Source organism: Teleopsis dalmanni, chromosome 2, assembly GCF_002237135.1.
Source record: "Teleopsis dalmanni isolate 2A chromosome 2, ASM223713v2, whole genome shotgun sequence".
Classification (NCBI taxonomy): domain Eukaryota; kingdom Metazoa; phylum Arthropoda; class Insecta; order Diptera; family Diopsidae; genus Teleopsis; species Teleopsis dalmanni.
In genome coordinates, this window is record NC_051847.1 from 18,264,856 (window position 1) to 18,289,035 (window position 24,180).

The 24,180-nt window shown below is 26.3% G+C and overlaps 1 long non-coding RNA gene across 1 annotated transcript; it reads left to right on the plus strand.

Annotated features, from left to right (window-relative positions):
* Nucleotides 1-9,611: 9,611 nt before the first annotated feature.
* Nucleotides 9,612-23,358, plus strand: LOC119682990. The gene is made up of 3 exons (XR_005252616.1): nucleotides 9,612-9,767; nucleotides 22,075-22,730; nucleotides 22,917-23,358. It is a non-coding gene; the product is annotated as an uncharacterized LOC119682990 (long non-coding RNA).
* The last annotated feature ends 822 nt before the right edge of the window (nucleotides 23,359-24,180 follow it).

The following is a 24,180-nucleotide window of genomic DNA, read 5'->3' on the forward strand; positions in this document are numbered from 1 at the left end:
TGACGACTATTTATCTATATCTATTTCAGAAGTTTTTAGAATTGTTTTATATATTTTCTTATTATTATATTATTTATACTATTTATCTAACATTATTTATATATATTATTTATTTATATTCTTTATTTATATAATTTATATTTATTTATCTATTTATATCTTTTTTATATTATCTATTTATAATATGCATAGTCATTAAAGTATTAGTGTTTAAATTTAAAACTTCATTTAAATTAATCTTAGTTTTGGTTTTACTGTTTTTGTATTACTATATTAATTATTATTAATACATTATTATTAATTATTAATTTTTATTAATTACATAGTTTTTTAGATTGCGAGAAAGAAATTTGTTAACTTTTTTAAGTTTTTCCTACACATTTACAAGTCAGACTTTTGATAATATTTTTGTCAAGTAAACATTATCTACTTAATAATTATAATTCTTATATAATTCATATATATATAATTTCTAATGTTTATGGTTTCTTTTTTTAACACTTTAAGTGAAAAAATACTATAGTAAAATAAAATATAATATTTTTATCTTGTAAGTATTATCTACAATTCACAATCTTTATGTATCTATGATAGTCGACATGTATCTGTGATAGTGATTATCTACACCTTAGATACTTTAATATAAGTGGCTTAAAAGGAGTTTATATAATTTCTAATGCTTATGATTTATTTATCTTTAATACTTTAAGTAAAAAAAAAAGTAGAATAAAGTATAATTTTTATATCTTGTAGATATTATCTACAACTATGTTCTATTAAAGCCGACATTTACTTACATTTCTAAATAAGGGAGCAATAAAATAATAAATTAGCTTAGCTCTTAGTTGTATAATATAAGTATATTATAATTTACTTAATAATACTAATAAGTATTATAAATTTTAATACAATCTATTTCAATATATACATTTTTCGCTTTATTTAGATTAGATTATTTAGATAGCTTTCACTGCTACGTTACATCCTTTTAATTCTATCTCATACGTTTCATTCCATACATAATATAGTAAGTACATCATCGATGTTCCACATGTTAATACGTAAATATTAATAAATAAATTTGTTTTTATGCCAACAGTCGCGAAATCGTTTGTTGTTTTAAAAATACATACCCCCATACGCGTCCTTGTCAAGGATAATAAATATGAATGAAGGTGAATACTATTAGACTCCAAACTTCTCGGTGGCTGGCTTTTTGCGTCGTTCTGTTTTTGTTTGTGTATTTTGCAAGTCCTTGTCTGCTTTTGGCTTTTCGCATTTCGCTTTTGATTTTGTATTAAAATTTTTGCGACGCAGTTCAGTTTTGTTGCTTCTACTGAAAGGACTTTTTGGTGCCAAAATCAAAATTATATTGTTTATTTTTTCTCAGCAACAATTGAAGTGATTTTTAAAATAATATTTTCAAAATAAATAATATTTTAAATATACTGAGTGTTCGTTTTTTGTCTTAATGTATGTGAACTGAAAGCAATTGATTTTAACCTGAAAGCAATATTTTATAAAAAATAATATAGTTTATTAAATATACTATATATAATGTATTATATAAACCATTTTTGTGGGTAAGTGGTTAGTTAATCTTTTGTTATTTAAATGTTTTCATTCATAGAATACTCTATATTCTTTTCAACATTGTAGAATAAAAAAGGATAAAAAATTATTGTATCCATTTTGAGTGTTATTATACTGCATGTGAGACTCTTAGTTGTAATTATATTTTTTTAAATATGAGAAGATAAAATTATAATAAGATATATTTCTTAGAAAAGTGAGGAAACCAAATGCCATTAAAGTAAATCATAGTGACGAATTTACATAGTTGTTTAATGAATTCAAGGTGAACCTATAAAAAAATTTAAATTTATTGATTCCTATGGGTACACTTTCCTTAGATAGCTGTAGGCTATGATGAGAATATTGAACAATCCTTTATTAATTTTATTTTTTTGTTATTTAAATTTGTTCTTATTGGATGATGAATAAATTTTATATAATTTCAACCAAATATTTATTAAAGTTAATGCATAGAAAAAAAATGTCTTATATGATGATGAAAAGACAGGACCGGATAATTGATATTTGGAAGAAGTTTTTGGATGTAATAAATACCTTACATTACCTTACATTTTAAAATTTCAATACGTAGATCGATGAATGAATGTAAAATCATTTTATAATGTACCTTCTGCTCAAAAAGTATCCGGATTTTGTGGTTTGTTAACTATTCCTTAAGTAATAGAGCTTTTTCAAAAAATTTTTTTTTGTTATGTTGTTACACTTTCTTGACATATGGTACAAATTTGAGCGCCATCTGTGAATTAGTTTGTTAACAGCAGCTGTTAATGTGAGACTACCTCAAGTGCATTTAGCGATTTTTACTATGGAAAATTCTTGTTGTACGCGATTTTTTGACCAAAAACGGCACCACTGCCATCGCTCGGGCATCATATTCGCCAGATCTGGATCTGGATCTTCGTGGTGAGTCGATTAAATCGATAAAAGAGAATTCGCTGAAGGAACTAAAAGCCTACGAAAACGGGCCTACGAAAAGTGTATGGAAGATTGGGTTAAGCGTTGACATATATGTATCGCTTCAGATACATACTTATTTCGTATTTGAAATAAAATTAAAATTTGTGTGTTTTATTTACAAAATCCGAGTACTTTTTGAGCAGAATATAAAGTATTTTGAACTAAACAAAACTCTATTTGAAGTGGGTTCAGCTATAGGTATAAAATATAATACAGAATAATTAGATAAATAAATAAATGGATAGATAAATTATATAAAATATAAAATGCATTAATATTTTTCACTATTATACCGTCAAATTTTTATTGACATTTGTGTTGAAAGAAATGAATTTATTGCGTAGTAAAAATCCCTTACGATTTCGACACTAGGTTCGACACTATATATACCACTAATGAACTGTATCATGGAATAAATTCGCATCATTGTTAACTTCTTTGATCAATTGATAGTATCTATAAAAATTTTTCTGAATTGAACACATAAAATTCTATGTTTAATATTAATTCTTGTATTGATAGCACAAACAAGCTATCACTTCAGATATAAAAAACCGATATCATGGTAGTAGATTAGTGAAGAATCTATCTTACAGAAATATAAAACTGATAATAAATCTATATTATTTATAGTAATTAGTAGCCAAATTTTTTAAAAAGTAACAAGAATTTTGATAATTTTGTTTTGTGTATTGGTTGAACTGTCAGTGAAGTACATGATACCTCCCAGATAGTTGCTATACTTAGCGTGTAATTCCAAGTGAATGAGAAGGACATACATTATTGATTTTGGTAATATTTCATATTTATCAGAAAATTTGTGTAAGATATAAACTGTAATAAGTGAAGCGAAACATGTTAAAGAAGGTATTTGCAGATAAGCCTATGTTATATCTATAATGGTGCAAATGCCTTTAGGAAGGTTGAAAAGATATGGGAGAACATGAAGCTTAGGCATTCTCATGCAGCCAGCAATTATAAAACAGTAGAAAAATTAAAAATGGTTCTTGTAAATTGAAGAATTACCATTGGAGACTTTATTGAAGAAATTAGAACTTTACATAATAATCTAGTCTCATGTAACTTTTATCTAGTGTACAATATACATATACTTATTAAACTTATTTAATATAAATATATATAGATAATAATATATATCTTATATAATTATAAATGATTTATATAAAATAAATAATACATAATAATATATGTATATAGATGAAGTATTTTAATATATTTGATAATGCATTTAACAATTAAATTATCTTCCCAACATTTTTTCTTAAAAAGAAATGTAAGTGCATTTATTGGGTAGGTTTTGTAAGAGAGTTTTAAAATAGTTCATGTAATAAATAAGCTCATTAATTTTGTATGCATTTACGCGAATTTAAACGTATTAAAATATACATTCTTAATTTGAATAATTCAACGCTCTGAAACATCAGGGTATATTAAATGACATTCAAAATGAAATACATATTATATAAACACACAAACATATATGTGTTTGTATTCACACTTGGTTTTAATTAGAATTTCAAAACATGACATCATTTCAAATTGTGCTTAAAATAAAAATAAATTAAAATTCGCAAAATTCGTTTAAAATCAATTTATATACTTTTACCCGCGTTTGAATGTGTATAGTGGAGAGAATTACGTTATATAGGCATGCCTTCTTTTTGATTGAAAAATATACCCAAAATTTCAATATTTTTTGTTGCAGAAAAGTTTTGACTTTCAATTCTTATTGACGTTCATGCCAAACTATATTTAACATTTTATTATTTTAACTTTTTGATTGAGATCGAGTCAAAAATTTGTAGTCGTTACACAAGAATTCAGAACCTAAGTTTACGTTGGAAATCAATTTTATATGCCTTCATTTGAAAGAGTGTATTGTATTGCAGGTTTTTAGGCGCTCAGTTGTAGCTCAGTTATGATTATTTAGTAAAAATATTGAACAAAGCTCGTGTATGTGAACTTCGTACTAGTAATATTTAATTAAATAATAAAAAACATATAAAGTTCTACATTTGTACAATTTTTGTACTTATTCATATATGTGTTTTTTGTAAGAATATTAGAATTCGACTAGTTTAGAGACTTATTGTAATAAAATGGTATATGGTAGGACTACTTTATAGCTAACATTTTTGAATACTACACATATTCATGACTAAGTGTCAATAATAAGAAGAATTGTGTAAGTTTATAGTTATGCTATCAAGTGAGAACTCTAGTTTCATAAGATACTTTTGCAATTCTATTAGAAATATAATAGATATATGTTATGTTAATATATATAATAGAATAGTTAACAGTTGAATTAAATAATGATTTTTTAATAAATATATAGTGTATTTTTAACATAAGAAATGATACAGCCTGGCATTTTAATGGCAATAAATATAGTATTGAAATAAATTTGCATTAACAATTGAATGGCATTTATTGCTGTTCCTATTGCAATAAATGTCATTTATTGGATAAAATGCTATTAATTGCAATTAATTGCAAAATTGCAGTTTGAACGGGCTATAAATCCTTTTAATTATATTAATGTTTTACAATTAATATTTTTTTTCTGAACTGATTTATTTGAACACTTTTACCAAGAAAATGATTAAAAATTGAGTTTTTGTGCCCATATGACGTCTTTCATTTCCCAAACCAAAAAAACACATCCCACATTAAAAATTTGTTCCGGAAAAGCATTTATTTGTTCTTTATATCAATGATAATATTGGAAACGGAAATGTTGTACGGGAATAACATTAATAAAGAATATTTTGTTCCTATATGAGATTTTTTTATTAAAATTTATGAGAACGATGTAGGAAGCAGTAGAAGAGAAGGGCGACCAAAAAAAAAGATGGAAAGACAGTGTGCAGCAGGACTAAGAAGAAATGAACATAAGAAATTGGAAAATAAAAGCAAAAGCAAAAAAAGAGAAGAATGGAAGACTGTTGTTAAACAGGCTTAGGTCCTATATGGACTGTATAGTCACGGATGATGATGATATAAGGTTTTTTAGTTCTTGCATTAAAAATTTATTACGGAAAATGATTTATTTGATTTTCTATATTAGTAATAGAATTAATAATAAAAATATTGTTTTTTAAACCAAGAAATCGGTTAAGGTATTTAACTAAAAAATAATACATCTATTTCATTATTATTTCGAAACTTTGTTTTACTTTTGTTTTATATTAAAAACACACTTTATTATCGTTCTACTTTAATTAACTAAAAATATTAAGTATTTTTTAAAAATTAATAAATTTTTGAATTCAACCCATTGGTCATGAAAAATGATTTCAAAGGCTGTAGTTACTTAATTTTAAAGTAAATGAGAAATAAATATTCCTATAAAATGAAAAGATATTAAAACTAGTAAAAGCCGCATAGTTTTTTTATTATTTAATTAAAAAAAATTGCAAACATATTTTTTTTTATTAGTTTATAATACTTTTAAATAATATAAATTACTATGAAGAGAAAATAAAAAATGTAACAAAAAATTTTGTATGTAAAATACACATTTCCCGACAATGTTTTTAGTAATTCTAAACATAAAGAAAATCTTAAAATCTCAAAATTATGTAAATATAATGGAAGCTTACTATATATAAATAATTTCATAATTTTTTCTTAATACAATATATAAAATAATTTAGCGTACTAAGTGCATAGTTGCACTTACAGTGCTTAAATTTTTATATATACGTATTCGATTGAAGCGAAAATATTTCTGTTTTTATATATAATATAATCCACTGCATGATCGTGTCTTCTGTAGTGCAATTAAAAAATTTATATATATTTGGCAAAAAGCCAAAAGAAAAAACGGCATCCAATGTAGTTGCCTAAAATACTATATAAGATATATTTTACGTAAAACTTGAACGATAAATTGTTTATTGCTAAAATGTAAATTTTTGATCAATGTACGTAGTTGGGTTATGAAAAGTCTAAAATTTGTGGTATATGAGAGCTTCTATTCTCATAAAAACAATATTAAGTTAAAAATCAATTTAAAATATAATTTTTTTTGGATTGAGTCCAATTTTTTAAAATTCCCAAATATTTATTTATGAAATAAATGTACTATGCAAATAAATAATTTATTATTAAAATTTAAATTTGATTTATAATTTTAATTTTAATTGATTTAAAATGTAAGAAACTCAATATTTTATTACGATATGTTATTTGGAAATGAAATTGAATAAAACATTTTAGTCATCAATCATTATTATAGAAATCAATTAAATCACGACATTTAGTTAACTATAAATTGTACAATACTTTTTTACAATAATCATCCATTATATAAAAGATATAATCAATATGTTATCAATATGTTCATTTCGTGGCATATAAACAGAATTGCATTACTCAAGATCAAAATTTTTATCTATGCAGAGGCAATGCATGCCAATAAAATATATACTCTTTTTGGCAAGAGTTGCCTTTGGTATCTATGAAATCAATTTCGTACTTTACTGACAACACCTGATATATGCAAGCTGACGAAAAAGCTAATTCTGTAGTAATTAATTTAATATGAAATTGAAAAGATGATTTGAACTCTCCAAGAGGTTCTAATTATTTGCTTTATAAGCATAATAATGCCTTATAAGCAATTAATTAAAGAAAATTCTGAAAAAACTATTCCTATTTATGTTATTCTTAAAAAAAAAATATGTTAATAATGCGAAAATAGTATGAATGGGAAGATAATGTGAAACACTTGGGTCTTACTTTTGATAAAAGACATACTTGGTTAGAGAACATAACCCGAGTCAAAAACCCGAGTTATAATACAACTCTGAACGGCATGAAACCATACTTCTAATGATACAAGGAAAGTTGAGTGTGACATATAAAATTCTGCTTTATAAGCGTGTAATTAGACCTAAACTATTTTATTGTTGTGTGCAATATCTCAAGATATTGTTTTGAGACGTAAGCTTAAAGCACCATAGTATATCAGGTATGAATACATACAAAAGCACTTGAGAATCGAGAGAGTTCTTGTTTGATTCTGTGAATGCTCATACTAATTTAGAATTGCAAACTCCTTAAAAAACTCACTATATATTTTTTAGTAAGATATACTATATTTCTTACAACTCGCTTAAATAACTCATTGCCATATTTTAATGGAACACTTGTTACCCAAGTCATTTGGATCACAGGCAACGAGTTGAAGTTCTTTAGATATTACGTTACATTTCATAAAGCAAAGAAGAAGTAGAAATTTAGGTTGGGGCTTGGTTTTAACGGGATGGAAAGCAGCTAGGACATCTATAACGACCAGATAAAATCAATTGAAATTGAAATATGTTAATAAGTGCGAATGATTGAACGTATCAGTCGTTGTCAAAATACGTTGGAACACATGAAAATAACAGCATCCGGGAAGAATGCGACTATTTAAATTAATCCAGCTTAATCAAAGCTGCACCGCAAATAGAAGAAAATTCATGTGTAAAATTCTGTAATTACAAATTATTACTAATTAAGAAAATATCAAAAAATTTTCAAATCTTTGTAATCAAAATGTAAGATTTACTCTTATTTTTATGTAAAATCTATGACAAATAAATTACTGATTAATTGTTGTATATATTGATTTAGTCAATCTGAACAGTTGAAGAAATATTTCTAAGCTTACTCATACGATGTGATGAATCATGTAACACTTGAGTTTATTTGGTTCTCTTCCCTACTTTTTGTTTTATTTGAATTTTACATTTAACTGAAGAGGGCTGAGTTTAAGTGAAAGTAAAAGTGGTGTTGTGTAGTTAAATAAATATTTTTATTTAAAATGCACCATGTTCTCTCTATTCCTCTAACTACATTATAAGTTATGTGCACATAACTTAGAAACTTTATTACTTACGGCAGCAGTAAGCACTTGCAAGTCTGGGTAATTCACAGGACTCCACACTTTTTATGTTCATTTAAAATATTTCATATTAAGGTACCTGTTGTGTATGTATTGCCATATATATGTGTGTATATTCAACCTTGGGAAACAGATACACAGATAAATTATAAACATAACAACTGTATTAAAACTTAATATTCTTCATTAATTACACATAAGGAGAATGTAAAATGATAAAATGATTTTGCTGTAAAATGTCAGCATGACTTTTGCTACTTTAACTATAAAAGAAGAAGTTGGAGAATGTAGCAGAATGTTCCGACAAGGACACTTAAGGAATTTTAATTTAGTTATACAATATTTTCTTTAGTAAAAAAAACTAATGTATGAGAAAATTAGTTTTCATTATTGTTTTGTTATCAAAAGAAAATGGCTCACCGGCGTATGAGTAATCAATTTTAAATTCTTACCTAAGGCAAATTGTTATGCGTACGCATAAATTGAACGGAAATTGACTTAAACTGATAAAATCTCTTTGAATGTTAAGGAATGGAGTAGAGAAATGGATTTTTTTCAATTACTAATTTAATTTGTTGCTTAACGTTATGCTCGCAAAGCACTGTATACTCATTCAAAGCAGTTTGCTCTACAATTTTCTCATATCTGAAAAGAAAATTTCATTTGCATAATAACAGCCACTTTGTGCTTGAATTTTATTTATTTTTGATCTAAAAGGATGCGTCGGCAATTTAATAACTTTAATTTTTTTCTTTGCTTGCTGTAAACAATAAGCACCGCAGAGAAATATAAATTCATTCAGGATAAACTTTATAAATATTTACTCACACTCACACATACACTCGCACACTACACAGCCAATTGCCGACAAAGAATCAAACGCACTCGTGCAAAACACACGAGCGCATGCAATGCGTACAAACAGTTCTAAGCAATGTCTCTGTGTGTGTGTGTTCAGCCATTTTGACTTACATCGTACACCGCTATTACTCACGTCCGTTTTGTTGCTGTTTATAAAACTTTCTTTTGCCTCTTTTGTTGTTGGTGCCAGCTGCTTTCCGTTTCATAGCATTTTTTTCAATTCGTTTCGTTCCATTTATTTATGTCGCTCAATTTATTCTCAGTTGATGTTGGTCACTTGAACAGTTTGGTATATAACGAAATTTGCTTTTTTCGGCTTGTGTTTACGTTTGCGTCTGTGTTGGTTGGTTGAAATTTTCACTTTCGTACAGAAAATTTCGGAAAAATTGTGAAATCTTGTGCAACATTTAAATTTAGCAGATTAAATCTTTAGCGGGTGAGTGTGAGAAAAATGTTTATTAAAAATTGTTTGTTTTCATTTGTTTTGGCAAAAAATTTATAGTTTTATTGATATTTTATTGATACACAATAAATAAAGTTTTTGTATTTTTAGTAGCAGTAGCCAAAAAAGAAAATTATTAAAATAAACTTAAAGGATGTTTATGCAATACTCTATAATGCGCATATGCAATGTGATCATGAAAATTTTCTTTAATCAAAAGTATCAGCAGAATTATATATAAATTTATTAAAAAAAAAATCAAAATACAATATAAATTATAAAATTTTAAAGCTGAATTGAATAATCAGCGAATAATAATCTTGTAGAACAAAAATTATGTTAAGATTGGTCAAGGTTATGTATACAAAATAAAATTATGCATAAATAATTTTAATTTTATTTTTACATATTTTAAAGAGCAGAATATTTAACAATTTTTTAAGTGTCTATAGCATATTTATTATTATTTTATATGTTTACAGTAAACAATATCGATATATGAGGTAATTTTTATACTGAGAGATGCGCGTTAAAATTATCTCTCTTCCTCCTCTTTTACACGATACTTTTTCTATATGAACTGATCTAAAGAGTGCTGCCAATTCCACACTTACTTTTTTCATTGTGCAGCGTTGCCACTTGTCTGTTAAAAAAATTAAATTCAGTTTAAACGTACTCAGGATCATGCAATGTAAAGTCAATAAATCGTTGTCCACTGTTTCATTTATACAATATTTTTATATCCACTTCAGCGATATTGATTATATCGCACTCAATCATTACTTGGACAGGGACAGTATTTGTCGATATTTTATTTAGAGACACTTGATCTTCGGAAGTTGCCTTATTTGAGTGACTTAATGACTTAATGAGATGCTTAGCGTAGATGACGGATTGAGTAATGAATTTTACCTATAAATCTGGAAATATTTAAATATTAATGACTTTCTGTTGGCTGCAACATCTTTCAGTCCCTCTTAAAGTGCATAATATATTGAATAGGGTATAGCTTCAATATCGAATAGCTTAGTTGCTGTAAAGGTGATAAGTTTAGTCCAAATTATACCTAGGAGTGTTTTTGTCTGCAGCACTCGTAAAGATATTATTCTTGTAGGGAGTTTGCTGACGGGTGACTGTTAGAAAAGTAATGGGGCTAGAATGCAATGATTCTTAATACGGCTGTGAAAAGGAGCAAAATCTCCTTAGGATCGTGAATTATTGGTAACTTTATTATTATTTTAAATTCTTTGAGTTTTATAAAGTAACTCAATGCAACCATGGGTTTAACTGAGTCTTTTAGATCGTCACTTACAAAGCACTTCCTTCTTTGATATTGTTTTTCCTTGGAAAATGCAAAAAATTTAAAAAATTTTCATATGTAGCAATGATTGTATATATATACATACAACCAAATTGACATCGACAGTGACCATAGTATATCTATATCTATAGAATGTTTCTTAGTATACATATCTTATCTTTATGATAAGGGAGCATAACACTAGTATCTTTTGATACACTGATTCTTCCAGAAGCAATAAACTGCATTTCGGCAATGAATGCATGAATTATGATTTACATTATTTGGTTGAACTATACGTCACTAAAATTCGTTTTTGTTGGACCTTCTCAATGATTTAACTGATAAATAAAGATTAAATTAGGTTTCTTTTTAACATATATTAATGTAAGAATCACTACTTTGATTCTGAGATATCTATTACCCATTGGGATGCTCCGAATTTTTCAAGGGGAGATAGCTACTGCAATTCCATACACTTTCCCTGTTTAATTGTTTAATCTTCTAAACGAACCTAACGAAATTAGAAAGTCTACCATCACTATGCCTATCAGATCAGTAATGCAACGATTTCCTTGACAATGAAGTGGTGTCATTTATAGTCTGGCACAAAGACATAGAAAGTGATTAATTTATTCCATTTCTTATAGGTACGTCTGCACTACCAGCTTTTCGGAATATGCCATCGGAACGCTTTTGTCAGAGTTTATTGACTTTAAAAACTATATACTCGTATTTCAATTTTTTCTAAATTTGAAACTATTTAATTATATTTAAGTACTCAGACTTCTAACAAAAAACATTTGTACAGGAAGCTGAGCGAATGAAACCACAAAAAGTGAAATATATAAGCAAAATATTTGTAATGAAATGGACAATATTGACTAGGAAAACCTTTAAGTGCTAAAATATTCAGTGAAAACGAATTCATTTCGTTCGTTTAAGTAATGCCAAGGAAAGCAAATATTTCCATTTTGTGGTCAAGTGTAACCAACAGTGATGAGCTGAGGAATGTCATAAGATTATGCGTTGGTGTAATTTTAATTTTCATACTAAAATTTTTTTATTATACGAGCATTTGCCTTACACAATGAGTTTTCTTCTTTAATATCTTTTGTTTTTCATTTAAATATAATTAAATTAAATTTTATTTTGCTTTATGCTTTTGTTTCAGCTTTATCATCTTTTCTTTTATAAATCTTTTTAATCAATTTCATTTAGAACTGAAAATAAAGAAATCTTTTTTGTTTGATTTTACCTTTTATCTTTTATCTTTTATTTTTAATTTTATTTTAATTTTTTGAATATTTTTCACTTAATTATTAAGTCAGACATTCAAAATGGCTCCAAGTTCAAGTAAAATAAATTCGGTTTGTTCAAAATTTACGAGAATATAAAGTAAATAATTAATTAAATTTAAAATTGACTACCACACAGTGACGAATGTGGTACTAGTTATTACTACTTTTATACGATTTTCAATAGATAATATTTGCATAATAATAACTATAAAGATTAGATTTATTTTTTAGTGGAATTGGTATTTACTTACATACAGATTGCACCAAATATGCATAGATAAGTAGGGTTCGATAAAAAAATAAAAATTATACTTCCGAACTAAGCACCTATTGATATTGGCTGTTCTTTACATAATATTGAGACTGGTTTCGCCGTTATTGGTAATGGGAATATGTATATGGATGAGTACTTGGAATTATTTCTGTCTGGTGTTTAATATATATTTTATTACTCTCTATGTGTGAGAGAGAAATAAAACCAAAAAGGGCTCTTTATGAAGTTGCGCCACATAATAACAATGATAATACTTCATGGGTTATTTAGAATGACAACGTAGTTATTGTCAATGACGTTGTTAACATGGTTGAATTATTAAGAATTACTTCTGTGTTGTATAGATATTTTATCCATCTATCTATCTGTTATATATCTCGCACGGTATCAAAGGTTTAGAAAATCTTGATCTTATTCTATCTTAATCAAGGTAATAAACTTCAACAATAACCGTCAGTATTGCTAAGTCGGATCTTGTATATCCCGAATTTTGTGTAAATAATTTTTACATTTAGATTATCGCAATTTTATCCGATTTTGTACACCTTATCTCTATCTTATATAATCTCTTGTCTCTACAAGATACAAAATGATAGGCAAGTACTTAATTACACAATAATAATATGATATTTAAGCTCTAAATGATTTTTAAGAAAGCTATAATGATGCAAAGTAAACAATATCATCATGCTACTTCTGGTATAAATAGATATAAACAGATATAATAATTATTTTTAAGTAATTCTTTCAGTATTAGTTATTTAAGTGGATAGTTCATCTAATACTTTGTTAAAGATGGTCAATGTTCTTTAAATTGCGTGAATATGTTTTTTTAATATGAGATGATATATAACCAAATAATTTGTCCGTCACTTCTATATGGTTGTGTAGCGTTTAGCAAAGCTTCAAACACTACTATTCACCAATTAGAAATTGCACAAAGCCAGGCTCTGAGAAGACTTTTCAAAGTTCCTTGGTATATTAGGACGAATGACATCCTTAGGGACCTCAAGATTGATCCCATCAAAAAATACATAAAGGATAGAGCCTTGAAATTATTTGCGAAATCTGACAGACTTACTAACACCGCATTATCAAATCTCAGAATGGTTACAGGCTCCTCGGGGAGGTATGCAGATCTGAGGTCAATTATTACTTAGTCTGATGATGTGATAAATAATAATCCAGTCAAGGCGCAAAGAGGGATTTTGAAGAAACCTCGCAGTTAATATAGAGTAAAAGTGCTTAGGTGCACTGATTCAACTTCCCTCAACATAATAATAAGATATTAGATTAAAAATTATTTTAACATTTCTGTTAATGAATCAAAGTTTTATATTCACTACAATCTAAGTCACGAAGTAATATTGTAATATTGTTATTCTTATACAAGATATCTTATATTTCTTTTATCTATATATTGTAGAAGTTGATACTTTAAGCACTAATCTTATTTTCTAATTCTTTCTAATTAATTTAACAAATTAATGAACTGTTCCAACTAATAAATTTGAAGAGAAGTCGTTGTATTCCTTTGATGACTGAAACTGAGGTCTCAGATTTAATTTGTTATTTTCTAAAACGTTCAGTTAACACCTCATTACCTATTGAAATCTTTAAAATTTTAATATATAATAAATTGCAATGCTTAAAGGTCATACAAAATCCATACAATAGATTTATAATTTTAAAAATTACTTGTATTTCAAGAACACTACATATATATTCATACATATATATCTATATATATTTGTACAAAAGTACATTGTTGTTACTGTAATATCTTCAATGAAAATAGATGCATATATGTACAAAAATATTAAGAATTATTCAAACACCCACGCAAAGAATGTGCTTGTTTTGAACACAATTTGAACAATATTTAAAGAATAAAAATATATAAAAGTATCTGCAGATACCTATGTATAAGCGCCTAAGTATGTGTACATTTGTTGTGAATTCTTATTGAACTTTATATATTATATTATTGTCAATATTTTTCTTCCACTTGAATACTATTTTGTATTTTTAATATTTCTAAAAAAATTTGTATACATTAAAGTATCTTTTCTCTTTGAAATTTTTATCTAATAATTTCCCAGCAGATAAATGAAAATATAATTATTTAACAATTTCATTTTATTAAACTATAATATATTAACTGAGGAAAAATTTATTTGAATAGATTTTTTCAAATTAAGCGACATCTTTATTTTGTTTATAACTAAAAAAAGCCTAATAATAATTTTAGATTTGAACAAAACGTGTTTATCAACAATAAAAGGGGAATCACCAAATTAATTGATGTTGTTATTGAAATAAATGACGAATAGTGGTATAGTTGAGAATATAACAGATGAAAACAAAAAAAAAAATAATGGCTAATAATGTTAAGAATCACAATTTTGTATTTTTAAAAAGTTCATCTGGATTGAATAATAAAAATTTATTAACGATTTTATAAAAGAAGGTTATCAAAATATAGATTAAACGAGGTAATAATAATTACAACTTCGAGAAAAAAAGTTGTGTTGACATTACATATAAAGATAAAGATACAGATAAATGTGCGAATGATGATTAAGTAGATAATCTAAAATCAATCGTTCATTGAATGAATTGATTAAATAATCTATTGTCTAGATATCGTCAATGGAGAACAACTTAGGAAAGGAATTGGTTATCTAGCGGAACACATCGACCTGCACTACCGTAACAAAACGTCATCTCTATCAAGAATGGTATGAAATTGCTTTTCATAATATTTGAAACTATTCAGGTTGGCTCTAGGGTTACTTTGACGAAAACTATTTGATAATCAGAACCTTCTTAATGAAAGTCATGTCTTGTTAAGAACAGCTAATAATTGTATTATATCCATAATACAATCGTTATAATAATACAAGTATAGCTCCGAGCCACATAGTTTTAGATTTACCCATATATGTATAAACTTGAAGAGCTATAATACTGTTAGAACAGTTACAGTTTATCATAATATATAATATAACAATTATGTGAAGTTTAATATATAATATTCAATACTTTTAACGAATGGCGGTTTTATTAGTAATATTTAAATATTTTATCTATTTTAGTTTTATTTATTAGTATTTATGTTGTACCTAAAAAATTTTTTTAATATATAGAAACACTTTTTGGTTACAGAACTCTATTTAAAATGAGTGTAGGGTGTTCGAAACATATTAATTATTCGTAAAATTAAAGCAAAACGGAAACACGTGCCATTAAACTTAGCGCTTCAAATTAATAATAAAATTCTGTTTAAATAAAAATTTAATCTTTTATTCATAAACTTGTCATTAAATCTGTTGGTTGATATAAAATCATAAAATTAAAAATTTAATAAAAAATATATTTTCATAAAACTGCAACTGGCACAACTTTGGCGACACTTGACAGCATATTGAAGTCTGATTGGTGGCTCGTGTCTTGGGGGTTTAGTCATCCATATTTATTAGATATTCAAGGGTAATAATGCCTGTAAATTAAAATTCACTCGCTCAAAGTTACAGAAAAGATTTTTGTATTGCAAATTTTTTTAAATTCTTTTAATATTTAAGAATAAAATCTTTTCGTCAAAATGAAATTAGTAATAGTAATAGTAATTGGTTAAAAATATTTTTAAATATTAAATTATCAGTAATAATTTATATATTCAATTTTTATTAATTAATACTTAAAATATTTTAATTTAATTAATTCACATTACCACAATTAAGTATTTAGACTGTGCATTGATAGGCAGCAGACTCTCACACAATTTTACTGGTCACTCGTATTAAAATATTTGCATATTGCAATTTGTTTGAAATTTAAAATTATTACAAAATTCTTTTTTTAATACTAATACTAGCTATTTTTAGGTTTAACAACAATTTAAGATAATAAATTAAATAAGATTTAAATAAACCAGTTAATGCATTTTAACATTTGTTGATTAAATTGTATTGTATCTTTAGTCAATAAAGCCATGCTTAAGATAGTTTACTCTGTCCTCAACTGAGAATGGAAATGTTCAGATACATTGTATCAATAAAAAATCTATTTACAAAATATTTTTATTATTTCGTCACTCAGTCCAAAATCAAAATCAAAATCAATTTATGAATTACAATGGATATGCAGACCAATATTCTTTGTCATCATAAATTATACAAAATAACATAAATATTTTGCATTTGCCAAATATTTAAAATGCTGAACTGTATCCATAAATGCAAATATTTTAAGACTGGTTTTATTTTATTAAAACTTTAGTCTGATTTAAAAATAGAATGAAATATACGCATTTTAACATGAAGTGAATCCCATTTTGGCATGATCATATGTTTAGAATAATTTATAGTAACATTTTTAAATTTTTTATATTTATTGCAATATTATTTGGTTTAGTAGGTGGGTGGAGAGGTTAAATTGTTTAATCATTAAGTGCAATGCATAGACCTCAGCGATATTAAAAGTACTAGTTAGTGACACTGTAAGAGATTTATTGTGAGCTAATATCTCTAAGGGACTATTATCATAAAGTCGGTTTTGTTTTTTAGGATTTCAAATTTTATTTCGATCATATTTTTTGTATATTTCTATACGCATTTCGGCAAATTCGCTTTTTCACATTTTCAGATTCAGCTGAATATATTTAATGATATATAAATATAAATTTAATAACATATTTAATAATATATTCAGCATCTAGGTTTTACTTCATCCAAACCCTTCATCCAATCACTATCCTATCGCTAATTTATAACAAATACAGGTTAATTACATATAACACATTTCTTAGCTTATACTTATCAATTATAAGTATAGGCAGGTAATTACTATCTATATTATCTTAATATAATGTATGTACAAAATTTTTTAAAATTTATTCATAAGTTTTATAAGATATATCTAGAAAATTTGTAGAAATTTCTTTCTAAAAGATAATATCTCTTTTTTTTCTGTTTGAGTTAAATATAGTTAAATTTGTTAATATATTTGTTTTTGAACAATTTCTATTTATTTACTATTTATTTTTTATTTTCTATATATGTAATTTTAAATATTCTATTGCCACATTTCGCTCATATTAAATAACATTTAGTGGGCTTCTTGCGCATTTAATTTGAAAACCTAATTCAATTAATGGTAATTCGTTTCTCCCACACATTCGAACTCGCACCCGCAAAGCCGTCATCCAATATCTGCTGTAACATTCACACAATTAGCTAACAGAAACTCATATTAAGCTGTTATGTGCGCAATTATTGTATATGTAATTTGGCTTATAATTGCTTGTTAATTATAATTTCAATATTTGTACATTGCTTAATAAGAATTACGTACACTGTGTAGAGAGTAAGAAGAAGCAAGTATTACGCCAGGAGTACGGGAATGTAAGAGCTTCTGTACTTAACATACAATCGCGAAATTTTCTGTTATAGATATGTTATTAAATATTCAACGTTTTGTTTAATCATTGTTTAATACTTTAAATAATGAAATATATGTTTATATGGTTTATAATATATATATATAGTTAAAATAAAAATAAATTAAAAATCGAATTTTTGTTTCTTTTTATGTATATTACTTAACAATTATTATACATTTTAATCCAATCTTAAAAGGCTTTCATTGATAGAGCAACTTCTAAATATTTTTCCAGTATTTGGTTTAGTTAGTTCTTAAGTTTATTTGTTATTTTATTACTATTTTTATAATGATTCAAAATAACAATAATATTAAGTATCATCAGTGAACATAATAATACTGAAGCATTAAGTAATTCAGGGGATGATTAACGAAAAATTAGAAATTTTTAAAATTTAAAGGCATTTAAAGGATTGTTGACATAGGAAAACATGCTTAAGGAACATAGAAATATAATTCATTCTTTGAATGAGTCGAGTAGAAAACATCTGGACGCATTATATGTACAATTGCCAAAATGAGTTTGTAAAAAGTAGATGCTAAATAGATTATTAGATTATTTTTAATCATTTGTAAAAGAAAATAGTATCTTTTTTATCGAAGATTTATAAACTTTCTACAGATGATTATTATTATTATAACATAGATTACTTTTTAATTTAAGAAGGTAATAAATTTCAGCTTTAATTTAATTTGAGATTAAATTTATTAAAATTCCAAACAGTTTTCCATTCATCATTCACTGTTCTTCTGTAGTCCTCATTATAAAGCTAGCAGAAGCTATAGTTTCTCGTATGCGAATATATCGAAAACACCGTTTGTATTAGAGATATATTATATTTATTTATGTATATGTATGTCATGTTATATGTTATATTATATTTAACGAAATGATTATGATTTCAATATGTAAGCAACAACCCACATCTTTTTCTCATGTTCAAGTATCTTTTGCTGAATATTTTATGAATGAACTCTTTTGTTTTTATGAAATTTTTGCAATGTTCAAGTTTTTGTATTTCAACCAAAACATTTATCTACAAACAAGTAATTTCGTTTTGCATTTATGGTAACATATGGCTTTGTAAATATATATTGATACATATTCTGATATATACATATACATATACATACTACATACATATATGTACTAATAAATTTAATTGATAAATAAAGTAGTTGAAAATACTATTTAGATATTTCGAGTTTATCTATATATTTAGTTATATTATTTAAATTTGATTTACAAAAGATTTACTAAAGCTAAAATAATTTGATTAACTTGCAGAATGAAATCATTGAAACAATGATTGATGATTGATGTATGATAATATTTAATTGAATTTTTAAGTAGTCCCACTTACAGTAATTCAAAGTAATTGTATATATAAACAAAGAATTTTAATAGAATAGTGATTCAGTTCGAATAACTTTACCTTCACAGTCAAATATTTTTTATATCATAAATTTATAAATGGACTTATTCTACTTTGTTACTAAGAACACCTCATATGTATTTTTTTCTGTCTGCATTTTTTCAAAAGAACAAATAAACAATACAGAAATGTTTCATGTAAATTGAAATCAATTGCAATTAATTGTTTGGAATTACTCAAATGTAAAATAAGAGTCGGTATTTTTTATATAATGAAACCCTACATGCTACTGATATAGTTCACCATAAGAAAAAACGATAATTCTACTCTATCGTCAGATACTTAATATGCGCACCCATCGTAACTAATTCAAGTTTTCAGAACGATTAATTTATAAAAATAAAATTATTAATATAAAAGTAGTATTTCATTACTTATGTAAAATTATGTAAGTGCGAGAGTTATCGTAATTTGTAGGGTCTCCAATTTCGCATATGTCCTATACAAAAAGTAATTTGTTAAGATTTTTTAAAATAAACAAAAAGCATTGTTCTATTTGACTTGTTTTATGTAATACATGTGCATTGATTTATCAAAGGATTGAATTACACATTCTCAGTGTTTCTGGAATAGTTTATACAATTTTACCTAAATAAAGTCACTGCGCAGCTGTTTTGCGAATAAATTCGTACTAAACATATTTTTTATTAAATCGTATTAAACGTTTTTGGAAATCAACAAACAGATTATTTTAAATGACTCAACAAGAAAAGTTAAATTTATATATACAGGGCCTTCTTTCTTTCTTTTAGAAGGAATTTAGTATTTGTTTTAACGGCTGTTAATTACTATATCAATTAACATCCTCTATTGAGCAAATACTGTAAAGCAAATCGTCACGTATGCAAAATAAATGTTCAGTTTTCAATAATGTTTTCAGAGTCCTAAATCTTACCTTATCATACGAACTTTTATCACCGTAGTTTTTTTATTCAAAAACCTAACGCCTTTGGCGTGAAGACAAGCCTAAGGCGACATAAGGCGATCCAAAAGCTTTCGATGCAACCTGAAAAATGTGTTTTCCACTGATGTCATGATTATGCCATACTTTAGTGTTACGTGATGAGCCCATGAGATTCATTTCTAGCTCACTAAAAAAAATAGATCAATTAGGAGTTATAACGCCCTTAAGGCTATCTAACAGTTATCGATGCAACCTTAAATATTGTCGACTAATGGCAGATTAGGCCATACTTTAGTATTACGTGATGAGCCCATGGGATTCACTTTCGTATCAGTAGGTTTCTTAATAAAAATAAGCACCCTAAAAATACGGAACAGAGCTATGAACAATGATTTGTTTTTGCATGTGTAAACATCGTTCGGTTAGATTTAGATTTTGATTTCCACTAACTATATGAGTATGACATGAAAATATCAGGAGTACAATTAGGGGTGTAGTAGGTGCTGAGAATCCATTTCGAAATGAATCGATGGACTATATATATAGATATGTATATTTATTATGAATTCATTCTGAATGTTCAATAAAAGATAAAAATTATTTTAAATTATCTGACAGACCTTTGTCCTGACAGAGTCGGCCGGCCGGACAAGTTTTTAATGGTGGTATTGTGATGAAAGTTATTTTGTCCTGATATATTTATCAATGTTACGAAGATTCCTTTAATTTTCTTTACCTTGATATTATTTATTTTCTTGAAAAAATGAAATTTTTTTCTATACATGGTTTTTCTTTCTAATCTTTCCATCTCTCCAATATGTATCTTTGCATTACTAGTTTTTCACTACATCATCTAATATGACTTCAATGAAATTCTCATTATTTGCTCCCTAATTCTTCATATTATCGTAATGATGACGAGGGAGGTCATAAGGTCTATCATGACTCCTGCGCCACTCGCTGAATGATTTCTAATAGATTGCAATACCACTATATTGTATTCAATATATTATATTAATATGTGGTAAAAAAGAGTGTCAAATATATATGTATATATATACGACTAATCTTTACTTTTTGAGATATATGTAATTGTATGAACTTATCAGAATTTTGCTCGATATAGAATTTTCAAATTATGCTACACTAATAGTAGACTAATAATTATCGACTAATAATGCCCATAAAATATCTCTACAATCTCTACTAATTCACTGATTAACTTGATGCGTGTAAATCTGTTTAAATGGGTTCATTTTTAATTCAATTTTTCTCTGTCATTTTGCTGGATTTTAACTTAATAATAATATTTTAATTGTTTTTTAGGTGGTTCAGTTATTTGTAATACGATGTCGTCTTCAATATATAAAAGTTATAAAAACTATACGTTAAATTAATATATCTTATATGTTTCAAAGAATTTGTTCTATATACTAAGCAGTTAGACTTAATAAGAAAATTGAATAATATTTATGATTTTAATTATTCCAAGCAAATTATTTAATATCTAGAAGATAATAAAAAAGAAATTATTCTATGAAAAAAATGTTTATTTTATTAAAATACTTGAGTCTATAAAAGTGCACAAACATTGTTTAATTATGATACATTATATTAATTTTATTCATTACTTATTCATTTCAGATCAATGCAACAAACTGATGAACAAATGCAAGCATAAATGCTATAAAAAACTCAAGAAGGAAATACAATAAAATAGAATGAACTTTGTGACTACCGATTTCTTCAGCAAAACACGAAACAGTAATGACCACTTTTAAAGAGTAGGCAGGATTTAATACAAAGAGCCAACAATAACAAAGAGAAACGTTTTGTACTCTTTATATGTCTGCTCTGATTGCGTACTTGTGAACATTACGATGGAGTATGCTATTACAATACCAATAGCGAGCATAATGCATAACACACCCATTGAAATTGTACAATTAAATTACATGCTGTAGTTTTGAAGTAGAAATAATATAATTATTATAAAATTGTAGTAATAAACAATAAAAAATATAATATTATATTAAGGAATTTACTTATGGCAATAACACACATGTTTGTCAGCATAAGCATACGTTTTGAGATAAACGTTTTGGATTGAATAGATGTTTTGAATGGTTTTGAAAGTAAAAAATACAAATGGAAAAAATATGTTTTTAAACTTGGCATGCCGCAATAAAAGCTGCTCTATTTATTGTCCACATTTTTTAAATACTAAAAACTAAATACACATATTTTGTGTTGGCTTCAAAGAGCAAAAGCTGTGTATAAGAAAAAAACGTGAGAGAAACGTGAGTAAATATACATACACGCATACTTATCCATACAGCAAAAGGCAACAACACTACAGCACAACACTACAGTTGTCAAAATTTGTAATAAGACTGAATTGTTGTTGTAGTTGGTTGTGTTTTGTGTTGTGTGTTTCTTGTATGTTGAAATGCTCTTAACATGTACATTTTATATGCTATTTTCAGATTCATTGGATTCTTTGGAACGTCACGACGTGCTACGAAACGAAGCGGAAAGTTTTATAAACGCGGTGTCAATACTCATATCTAATAATTACAAATATTAAGTGTATAAAAAAGTAAATTCGTGTTGAAAAAACAGTATTTGCTGGAAAAAAAATTAAAAGACTACTGCAGTGTTTTTTGTAATAGCGGCTATTACTCATTATTGATTTTCAGCTACACACATTGCAGTGTTTGTTAAAATACGAAAAACTAACGAAAAAATTTAATAGATAAAAAGTTTTTTTTTGTTTTGCACTAAACGACCTTACTCACTCTCCATTTAAAGAAATTTTTGGAGAGTTGAGTGACATACGAGTAAAATAATTACGAAAATACATTAAATATTAAAGTATTTAAGCAATTAACAAAACACAATAAATCAAAACAAAAATAAAAATTAAAAAACCACAAATATTTGTAATTAATTGCAATACAAATATATAATAAAAAAATTTTGAAAAATATTAGTGTGTTACGTTGCACACAAATACCGTAAAGGTGACTTGCACGTACTTAAAATAAAAATTTATAAAATTTATTAAATGGATTACTTGAACAAACTGGCTTTAACGCATTAAGTTAGAGAAACTTTTAAACTAAAAAACTAAACTAATACAAATCCCACATGCTGAGATATCGACTGGTTTCCACACATTTCTTGAAGCAACCATAGATTATCAACGTTAAACAATGATATAAACGCGAACGAGTTAGAAAGAGTAAGTGTAAGATTAGTTAACGCATGTGCAAGAGCGAGAGAGCAAGCAAAAGAGTTAAGCAATTCTAAATAGAGCAAAAAGCAAGGCCTATTGCGCACTTGTATGCACCCATTTTAAAGCTAATTATTATAGGATTTAAAAGCCTAAAACTCCACTACAATTTCAGTGAGGGACTAAATTAACCGAGCAGAAAATTGAAGGCGTCGTATATCAAGAGAAACTATAGTAGAGAAGAGTATTGAGAGAAATATTAAAGGTTTTGCTATAGTTTGACATATGCAAATATATTTTTGAGCGCATTATTGTCAAATCAATATTCTATACAATTCCTAACAATAAAATACGCCTACTCAAATCGCTAATCAATCATTTGCATTGGAAACCACGTACCGGCAGGCAACGTAATCTATAGCAGTTCCAATTTTGCGGCATAGTGTATCCTCACAATATACCACTTGTGGATTTTAATAAAATATATCAAGCCATTGGCGCTACGTGCAACAGTT